We start from the raw sequence: 11,443 nt of genomic DNA, 5'->3' as shown, positions 1-11,443 counted from the left end.
CCCCGCCCCTCCGGTGGCTGTGGAGGTGGCAGGGCTGGCAGGACGCGGGGGTGTCGTCGTTCCCCGGGAAAGATCTGGGACAGGCTTTGATGCAGAGCGCCTGCTTCTGAGTAAATGTTTTCAAAACAGTTCAATTTCCCTTGTCATATGTATGGCCTGTTTGGTTGTTTGTTTTTTTTTAACAAAAGGCAAAAAACAGCCAGCATGGATGGAGACTTTGTTTCCTTATAGAAAGCTGGCAGAAGAAAATAGCAATGCATTCCTACAAGGAGCGCTGAATCTCCATTCCCATTTCAGCTATGGATCTGCTATCTGACCATAGACAAGTAACCAAACTGCTTTTATGGCCTTCATGAGGAAAAGGTGTATAAGGCTGTGATATGGTCTAATTGACGATTGTAAAAATGCTGCAGGCATTCATGGGAGTGCTTCATAGGCTTGAAATTATTTTGCAAATACTGTACTCTTAAAAAAGGAATGAATGCTATCAACATTTAGGTAACAAGATACCTGAAACTCCTTCCCTAGAGATGATTGCTTGCGTTCATCTCAGCCTGTGCTTATTCTGGATTACAGCTGGGGGTTGGCTGATGTGGCAACAAGAAAGCAAAAGGAGAAAATTCCAGTTGCTTTAAAAAAATCAAATGCTGCTTCTCTGTTTGGCTGGCAGGCGTTGACTGTAAAGAATGTATCTTCAGGAGGGGAAATGACATTTAGTCAGAGGATCTAAAAAGCTGTAATGTACATACAGTCACCTGTCTGAGCATGGGGAAGAAACACCGAAAATCAGATGAAAAGGATTATAGTACCCTACAGATTAAAGCAGTATATAGACAGGTCTTGCTGCATGGGGCATCATGTGTGCCAAATAGCACCTTCATGTGTAAGAACATCACCTCCAAAACAGACTTTTTTTGTGCATAGCAATTGCTGATCAGCAATAAATGCATGCCTGCTGTTTTGGTCTGCTCAGCCATCCAAGCACCTCAGATGGGAAGAGGCTGTAGCTAGTGTGATCACTGGTCTAGCATTTGCACAGCCATTTCAGGTCATCCTTATCAGTATGTCCTGTAATCTTCAGGGGGGAAAAAGTATGTCTAACCAATGCTTAAAGCATAGTTTCTCTGAAGAGTTGGTGTGCTCCCATTTCCCTCTTCTGGGAGCAGTATTGCTGCACTACCAGCCTTCAGAAGTCAGGCAGCCTAGCTGTTTGAAAATCATCAGCTAAGGCACCAGATAATAGATTGGGGGCTTTGCCTGATAAAGGAAACCTCAGGGTTTCTTTTCATTGACTATTAGTTGTAAACATATGCAACCTGCAAGCATCTTTCTGAAGCTAAATGCTCAGAAGAGGTGGTGGTTTTAAAGAAAGCTGAAACTTTGCATGAAACCTGCACAGGGTTGAATGATGTTTCGTCCTGGTTGTGATGATAATTAGCCACCTAACTACTTTTCATAAAATCAAATGTCAAGTCTCCTGGAGGGGCGAGGGGGAGAATCCATAATATTTGTGATAAAATTGTGAGATTTGGCAACATTGTCAGCTGCTGTGTTGATGATCAGTAGGTCTTGCTCTGCAGGTGGGATTCAGGTCGTGATCCAGGCAGATGTGGCCAGCACACATGGGCAAGCTTTGCAGGGTGACTGGTGTAACTGGCTGTTCTGTTGAGGCTGGTGGTGTAAAATGCACCTGCTTGGGCTGGTGACCTGCTGTGCTAAGAGATCTAAAGCTGTGCCATGAAGTCTAAGGCTTAAATTTCTTTTTGTATGCTTTGTGATGCAACTCTTGGGGGAGAGGGTAAGAGACCAACCTCAGATCAGCACAGGGTACTGTGGCAGGGGCACCCGCCCTGATAAAGACTGGGGGCATTAAGACCTCTGCGTCCTTACTTTTCATGTCCTTACCTTCGTGCCTGTACGGTGGCGAGTGCTGACCGTCACGTACACACTTTGGGCCAGTAATTATGGTCGTGTATACACCTCGGGCGAGGGCTAAGAAAGTCAAGGCCCTCAGCCAATTAGAATTGACCACAGATCAGATTTGACTAGGGTATAAATGGAGCCCCCTTGGACAGCGGGTCTGCGGTCAGGGACTCTCCCCTTGGGTTGGGACATCGTCTAAGGAAACTCCTCGAGGTTGAGAGCCCTCATCTTATAGGTGAGTGATTGTGCACATTTTGGATCCTCACTTCTAAAGCCAGCTGTGCAGTATTAATTCCTCATACACCATCCTGAACCTGTGGTTTAACTGATGTTGTTAGTGTTGAATGATTTTGATGAGCCTCATTTCTAGTTAGTTTTCTGCTAAACGATTTTGGTTTAAATAGAGTTTATTTTTGAATCTATCATCTGCCTAATTTGATTTTGTGAGCCTCTGTGACAGGTGCTTATCCAGGATGAAAAGATTGAGGTCCAAGTCTGAATTGTGGAGTACAGGAATGTAACCCAAAGGGGAGCCATGCAGGGGTCTGGAGGAACTGAACTAGTGATGATTCAGAGTTTCTCCAAAAAATCTCTCTGGATGGGTGTTTTGTCAGAGCAGGTGGGTTTTCCCCAACACTCAGTTTCACCTGATCGGTTGTGTGACATGGTAAATTACGCTGCTGGACTGAGAGTTAGAAAATAGCAGCTCCGGTAGGCCTGACTCAGCCTTTGAACCTTTTGTGTGACCTCATTTTTCTGTGCCTCTGACTACAGTGTAGCAATTGCAGTGACAGAGAGTGGTGTTATTTACTACTGCTTGCAGACAGAGAGAAGCTCCCACGACCAAGGTCATATGTGCCTGTGGGAAGCCAGTCCAGAGCCAGACCTGGGTGAGCCTTGCCTGCTTCTGATAAGGATGGATATGACCCTGTTTAGTTCAGTGGTGCATCAGTTGTAAAATGGACAGCCCACAGGGCACAACTACCAATTTGTTTTCTGCAAGTGAAGTGCTGCTAACTGCACCGGTAATACCCCATTGCCCTGGCAGTACGATGGCTTTTGAAAGATGGGTTGATGTGGTAAGGCATCTGCTGCTGTCTCAGTTGCAGAAAGCCTGCTTGCTTTGGGCTGCAGAGTTTTGGTCACTGTGAAGGGATCTTATTTTCTTAGGGACTCTTCCAGAAATTTAGGCCTTTCTGACCTTGTTGGGCAGGAATTTTTGTTCTGTACCACAGGGTACCTGATACCTGCACCTGTGGAAGCAATGTAAATAAGTAACAGTAGAATTTAAGGCTGCACAGAAAAATACTGAATACCTTAAGTAGATGTGAAAGTCTTGGCTTAAATGCTACCCAGAATCTTTAACTTCAGGGCAAAAAAGTCTCTAGTCCTGCTCTAATGTTGTCCTTTCACAGCTTGTTAAGTTGTTTATGCCTATGCGGAGTCAGTTTTAAATTGCTAGCAAAACAGACTGATGGCATTCCAGCATGGCTTTTCCAAGGGATAAGGGGAAGTCAAGTTGTTATTCTCTCAAAGGTATCAATCATCTCTGTGGGTAGCACAATGATACTGTTTTCTGTCCCCATTAAGCTCTTCAGCTCAACAAGAGTGTCTATGCTGAAGTAATGGAGGAGCCAGCCGATGCCTGTTGGCTTAGTTGCAGTAGTTCCCAAATTACAGTCTGCTTTCCATACTAAACTGCAAGACACTGGTCATAAGTGGTCCCCTGAACAATTTTAAAAATATGGGAACACGACAGCTAGCAGCTGTTTGGCCTGAGAAATTTTTAGGGCTGTTACTGCTCTATTAATTTAAAATATTCCAGAGGCACAGATTTAGAAACTTCCAAAGCTCTTGAGGGTGCTGAAATTGTTCACAGCCATTTTCAAACCAACTTTAAGGAACAGGGCCTGCTGCATGCTCAGGTCCATGCCAGTCCAATTCATAAAGGCAAAAAGAGATCATCGGTGCTTCTTCAAAGATACCTACTGAGAATTGCTGCTGGATTGCTCGCACAGCTTTTGGTTTGAGGACCTCTTCTTCCACATGTTAAAGCAAACCAATTGGCAGACAAACAAGAGATGCAGATGTAAAGTTTCTGTACAGACTGAGCAGTTGCTACTGGGTCACAACTTAGACTTCTTGGTAATAAACACCACCAAACCTACACTCTGGTCCTGCTGCTTTAGAGTACCATCACTCCTCCAAACCCTGGCAGCTCTGAAAACACTTGCTGCCTATGTATAGGAAGTGCAGATTGTATTTAACAGATGTTGAACTGTGACTAACTGAAGGAGCTGGGACCACTCAGCTCCTGAGTAAACACATGTGTAGATACAACCTGAAGCGTCTGCAAATTCCCACCCAAGGACTGAACAGAAGCCAAGCCTGTCATGTCTCTAGGTGCCACATCTGTATTCACACGAATTTTGATTCTGAGGATGGCTAAATCCACTCAGCTACTTAAAGAAACCTGCATGCCTGCAATGTCTTTGGAAACCAAGTTTTTTCTGGCAATGTCTAATAAAGATCCACAGGCTTGAAAGTGTTTGGTGATATTCTGATGCTATTCAGATGTTGCTACTGATATAAAAGTCCTGCATATGTCAGAAATACTGTGACAAATATGTTTAAAGTAGTATAACTCCTGGAAGATGTGTGTATAATGCAGATAAATGTGATAAATCTTTTATTCAGTTTGATTTATACATGAATCTAGCCTTTGTAAAAGAATTTGAATTCATTAGGCTTTGCTTTCAATGGTGACAAGGCATTTATTCATGTTTCTCTTGACTGACGTGGAATTTCTCATATCTGCCACAGGTTGCAAAGCACAGTAATAAGGGATTTGGCATTTGAATGCAGGCAGTTGCATTAGAAGGTGTGTGGGGCAAGGGGTGACAGACAGCAGAGCTTGTCTGGGAATTTTTCATCTTCAAGACAAATCCCACTAATGTCGAGAGGAAACTCTACCTGACTTCATCAGTATTGCAGTCTCAGGGCAAGTTTCAGATCCTTGATGTAAAATTACAGTAGTTGTCAAGCACACCCATGTTTTATTGACTCAGAAATGTTAACAAGGAATACTATTTTTGCATGTTATAATTATATCCATAGGGCATTAAAGTGGGAGACTGAAGGAATGCAATTTGTTCTGCTAAACATGAAGCTGATTGAGATGTGATTTGGCAATAATGTAGAAATAACTGTATGGGGGGAAGCACCTTGATTTAGGTTAGGAAGACACAGTACTTTTAGATTTAAAAAAACCCTTAAAAATAAGGATCAGCTATTAATAGTGAGGCCAATTAACAACTGAAAACATATGAGAATCTTTTCTGGGTTTCTCCGTTACTTGATGGCCTCAGATCGGATGTGTACCTGTTCGAGCATTGTGTTCTTAAATAATAGGAATATTTGGGCTTTTTTCTGTCCTTGAGTTTGTAAAGGAGGTCAAATGAAAGGACCTAATTGTCCCTGATATTTAACACTCCTGGAATTTTCTTCTGGCACAGATCCACTGTCTTCATAAGAGCTATGCTAGCAGAACATGAGTCTCAAGGTCCCCTGCTTGTTCCAGTGAATCAGAGGGGTAAACGTTAAGAGCAGGAGGCTTTAGTCATCAGACTCTGGAGCTCAAGAAGAGTGGGGTCAAGGATCCCCTTTTGTCACTGCAGACCCCACTCAGGCAGTTACACAAACGCACAAAATCTTCTTAGGACATGCACCAGTAAGGAGTACATGCTTCATGGGAACACCCATGTGGTTGTATGAGTACGGGGGAAGGAAAGAAGGGCAAGAACAATGACAGCAAGGGAAGGTCAACAACAAAGTGACAAAGTCAGGAGAAAAAGAAAGATGAATCTCAAAGGACATACTAAAATCAAGATGTCCAAACTCCATTAACTCTTGCTATCATTACAGAAAGGCTGATTCACTAACCACCATTTCTTTGGATGTCAATTTTGCTTGGGCCTTCATAATGAGGTGGGGAAAGAGGTTTCCTTTAAAGTATCTTTGGCCAATCAACGTAGCTGGGAGATAATAACTTTTTGAAGACTGGAAGATGTTCCTAGAAACCTCAGAGATTTAATTGAGGCCTTCTGTCATTAAATTCATATTACTGTGCAATGAAGCTCTGCAACAATCTAGATTAAAATGAGTCATCTCAGCAGAAGCTGGCATTGAGATAGATCCTATTGATATTAGCATAATGAAGGCTTTCAGATAAACATTCAATTAGTCTAAAACACAGCAATGGAATGGCTTTGTAGTAAGAGAAGCAAAGCAGTGTTAATATTGCCTGGTTTTTGTTTGCTGGAGGATCCTGAAAAGTCTGCTCTTTTTGGGTTTAAGTTTAATTCTTAATAATGCCCTCACTGAAAAGCAAATAACATATGAAATCCTTAATGGATTTGCAAGTTAATAATAAAAAAGGGTTGATTTAAAGCTCAACTGGCTTGTCTTTTTAAATGCCAGAACCAAAGAAATTAAGAGCAGAAAAGACCATCAAGTAAAACAAAGACCAGAAAATCCACCCCCACACACATGCCCTCCCTCTACCCCTATTCAGGCCCAATTACCTATGGCTTGCCTGAAATAATAGCATTTTCATTTTTGCAGCCACAGATGGGAGAGCACCTAATATTAATTGCTAATGGAATTAAGTGACTAGTCATCAGAGAAATGCTCAGGCAGAGAAAAGGCAACGTGTATCTTCAGAGCCCAAAGTGCAATGAAAAAGCTCCCAAGGCTCTTTACTAGACTGATGCAGACTCCAAAAGCGAGTGTATCAGCTCATGTATAGATGTCACTCAGCCACTTAACTCTTCAGGTGAGACCTCTTTAGATAATTGTAATAAAAGATTGGACTGTGAGTAGGTACTTGAGTTAATCTCTGGGAACACAAATTCAACCTGTGTTTTAACATAGTACCAGGAAAAATGGAGTGCATCTCACTTCTGCTCACATCCCTTTCCGTCTGCCCTGCCCTCAAACTCAACTTGACAGAAAGAATGAGAATCACCATGAAATCGCCAGTAGCCTATAAGCTCATTTTTAGGTGAATAGCTTCCCTGCTTCCCTGGTAGAACTAGAGAAATGTTTTTTGCACAGATCTGCTCTTTCTCTTGTTCTGTTTTAATTCTGATCCCCTGAATTTCCATGCTACAGAATTTTCATTCAAAGATTTCTATGCCTTTTTCAAGCATTAGCTAGCAAAGCCTGGAAACACTGACGATACAGGTAAGAATTACCCCTATTTTACGCAAAGGTCAACTGAGATGGGCAATACAATTCAAGTTAAAATAAGTGCTTAGTAACTTACAAGCACAGATCCTGAGACTTATGACTCCTGTGTCCCACTTCTAATTAAAAAAAAACAAAACAAAACACAAACCCCTGCCTTTTATAACATACTGCTGTTCCCACCAAAGTGTATAGCAATGTAAGTGCGAATTCCTGGGCCAAATTAAGTCAGTGATCTTTTGGATTTTGCTTCAACAGGGACAGCCTTTTATCCTCTAGACACCAGTGCACTTTAGCTCTTTGCAAAGTCACATATCCATGTAGGCATTGCTCCCTCCTTGCAATGAGCTGGATTCTGGAAAATCTCTAGGGAAAGGTCACTTCATAGGTGAGCGTGAAGAAAGTGGTGAAAATGTTTTTGCACAGAAAATGGTTTCTTTAATATAAAGTGTTGTTTCTGGGGAATATAAATGACCCTCTAGAATTTTTTTTGGTCTGAAAACTTTGGATTTACAGAAAAATGCATGTGGAAATGTTATTGACCCTCCCCATTGCATCCTGCTTTCTCCAGTTCATTCCAGTACCACTCTCTTGTGCCCTGTAATATATATATACACATATATATCTGATATCCATACAAATGTGATGCAGATGTACTTAACTTAGTGTTATGTGGTGTGTCAGAGGAAAAGCCAGTTAAAATGGTGATGCTGAGGAGAGAATGCTAGCCCTTCTCACAATATTTGTGTTTTAAGTGTTGTTTTCCCTTTTTTTTTTTTTTCCTCCAGTGATGGCTAGCACCCTCGGCCAGGATTTATTTGTGCTTCAGGCAAGATGGGAGGAGCTGTGCAAGCCCTTAGGCATCACTAGGTGGTGCAAGCAGTCCACCAGCTCCAGCACTGCTCTTCTCCCAGCCTGGAGAAATACCAGCTTCTAGCTCCCGGCCCTGGGCTGGACACCTCGGGGTGAGGATGACAAGCCCGGTTCAGTTTGCAGAAGCCCAGGTAGGCAAAGCCGAACTGATTTGAGTTAGAATGAGAAAGAAAGAGCTGCACTGCTGTGTGCCCTTGAACCAGTCATGCTTTACACTACAGATACATTTTAAATGGGTTAGAAAGTTTCTGCAGTGTAAATTTTTCTCATGATGAAACAGTGTTTAAAGAAATATTTTTGCTTTGCTTAAAGATATTGGTACCGGCTAACAGAAAGGTGAGCACTGGAGTTGCATAACAAGTTCATTGGCCTGCAGAATTGTTTTGTGCTCTGTTAATTAACCATCTGGTAGAATATCAATTCAACATCATAGAGCTAGGTTTCCAAGAGAATTTGGTTCTTAGATATGTAAACGAAGTGTCTCATTATTCTAAAAGTTACTATTTCTAATTCTTTAATATAATGGTTGTGGAAAGTGCACAATACTGAACCTTGACACAAAACTGGAATCAGTTGCATTTTTCGCAAAGTTCTAAGTTAGTTGTGTGAGTGGATCTCTTCCTAGGCAAAAATAGTGTCAGAAACATAAGCACGTTTTGAAGCAGCTATGAAATTTTGCACATGAAAATGAGTCGCTCTTAGGAAAGGAATAACAGTTGTAGCAGAAGAGGTATATATGTTCACGTGATACTGAACAGGCCCAGTAAATAACCGACTCTGTTACCCTGTTGTGAGAAGTCAGAACATGGTACAGAACAACAGTGATAGGTCATTTATTGATGGTCTTGGTTTCTGTTTGTGTCCCCAGTTAATCTGAAAAGGAAATGCATCTGAAAGGAATTGCAACCTGGAGCAAACTTTCTCTGAATAACATTCCTCCAAGAACATCCAGAAAAGCAGAAGCTGTCAAAGCCGTGAGCCGAATGACATCTCAGTTGGTTCTGAACCATTGGCTTGCTTCCATCTGATGGGAATTTGGTTGTCAAAAGAAAAGCTTACCTGGGAAGGTCAAAGTGAGCAAGCAAATCTGGACTTTTTTTTCTCCTAAGGGATATTCCAATCTTTGAGCATTTGTCTTTGACCTAAGGTACGATTTGAAAATGTTGAAAACTGTTGAAATCACATAGCTTCATTGCAATTTCCCTCATTCTGGAGTTGAAATATTTACTGTAAAAAATGCAATTTGGATTTTTGTGGAAGTTGTTTTCCATCAGGGAATCCTCCTGATGAAAAATTCCCAGCTGGTTCTTGAGGTGAGATTTTTATGCCCTGCTTTCTTTCATCTCTTCCCTTTTTGTTTTCCTTTGTTCTCTTTATTGTGCCTTGGCAGTAATGGGTTCTAATGCTACAGACCGTGGGCTTGCATTCTCGTCGTAGTTTTTATAGTCATCAAATATACAATGTGTGCTTGTTTCAGAAAGCAGGTGGATAAGAGCCTTTGCTGATAAGTAATTTCTTTACCCCATTATGTACTTATCCCCACGCGAGTAACAGTAAGATAAAGGAAGAAGTTCTCTAGGAGTCTGTTGGGGCTGGCCAAATTTTTTTCACTGAAACACTTTCACACACAATGTTCTCCAGTTATTCTAAAAAACCCACAACTTTAGCAGGAAGAGATTTGGGTTTTTTAGTGAAAAGCCAGTTATATTTTTTCATATTTTAAACAAGCTTTTAGTTGAATATTTTTAGAAAAAAGTAGCGTTGAAAATTCTTTTACAGAGTAGTTGACTTCATTTTCTTTTGCTTACCAGCTGTCCTCAAAACACTGATTAGATAAGCTTACAAATCTCTTGACTAAGTGCCTGTTTTTAACTAGGGTCAGTTCAAAGTAAGAAAGAGGCAAACAGTGACCATGTTGAGAATTCCGGTGTAGCTGACTGAGCCAACTAGACCCCAGATTTTGAAGGTAATCAGTTACCTATAGGATGTGAATGCTTTAACCATTTTAATACTATTGGCTGGTATTTCAAGTGGATTAAACTCCAACAGTTTCTTCCCCTAGTAGAGGATTTGCCAATGGCAATAACTCTAATAGCAATTTTAACTGTTTTTGTCCTACTTACTCAGAGTGAAAACAAGTGAGTGAAAGAAAACAAAGAGAAAGGCAGAAGAAGCTCTAGAAATGCTGCACAAATTCCAGATGTCTTCTGTGTGGGCCGATTTCCAAAACTTTGGAAAGGGATCACACTACTTTGGTCAATTTAGGTTAGATATCTTAGGTTAGGGGTCTATTCCTGGAGATTGGGCTAAGGGTCACAGAAAGACAAATAATTTCTGAACAGCTGTTGGAAGAAAAAAGGGGAGAGAGGCCTTTGGTGAACAGGATACCCCCTTCACCCTCTGCCCTGGATAAAATGTTATTTCTATATGTATGTGCCAGGTCTGGTAACACCAGTGCCTTGACAAGTATGAACTGTGGTGCGTTCACAAAATCTTTCGCAGGGTACAGAGCAAAATACCCCATCTCAAAAGGTAAAGCTGAAGAGGGGCCACACATTTCAAATAGCAGCTCCACATGAGAAACAAAGCATTTTGGATTCCTGTGTCCAAGTCCTTCTCCTCCTGAGATGTGAAAGTATTCTTCTGAGAGGTAGAGGGAGGTGAGGTACTTGACAAACCATTCATGGGTCAGAAAGAGGATGTGGTGCTGACACTTATTTTACTTTAAGAAACAAAGCAAAGAGTGGTAATTTATTTCAAATTTCAGACCTTTAGAATGCAGACAGAATCTGCTCACATATAAAAACATGCTCCTTGATTGAGTTGTTTCATTAGCTGTATGAAATGAGACAAGGAAACACTTGGGAAACCGGTGAGATTTAGAGGCAAAGAGTGAATTCAAAGAGATGATTTGAAGGTTATGTGGTAAAACGCTCAGTTTCTTCAACTAATTAGGGCTGCTGGGACTATTGGGAAACGTGCAGTTTCTAGGTCATATTAAGTTTAAGAAGCTGCTTCCTTAGCCAATTGAAAAATAAAGCTTGGCTGAACTGTTTTTGCAATGCAGTTATTTTCCCCCTAGGTTATCTGTCTTCATTTATTCTTGCCATATACTTAGCAACCAAATAAAGTGGAAGCAGAAACCAAAATCACACCAGTTTATTAAAATCTACAGTTCATCTTCCCTTCCCCTCTTGAAGATCCTCCAAGCCAGTCTCCATCATTTATCAGCAGTCCTGGTTAACGGGGGAGGTCCCGGACGACTGGAGGCTTGCCAATGTGACGCCCATCTACAAGAAGGGCCGGAAAGAGAATCCAGGGAACAACAGGCCTGTCAGCCTGACCTCGGTGCCAGGGAAGATTATGGAGCGGTTCATCTTGAGGGCGCTCACAAGGCATG

Source organism: Aptenodytes forsteri, unplaced genomic scaffold (genome assembly GCF_000699145.1).
Source record: "Aptenodytes forsteri isolate BGI_AS27 unplaced genomic scaffold, ASM69914v1 Scaffold93, whole genome shotgun sequence".
NCBI lineage: Eukaryota > Metazoa > Chordata > Aves > Sphenisciformes > Spheniscidae > Aptenodytes > Aptenodytes forsteri.
Note: the sequence above shows the minus strand (reverse complement) of the source record.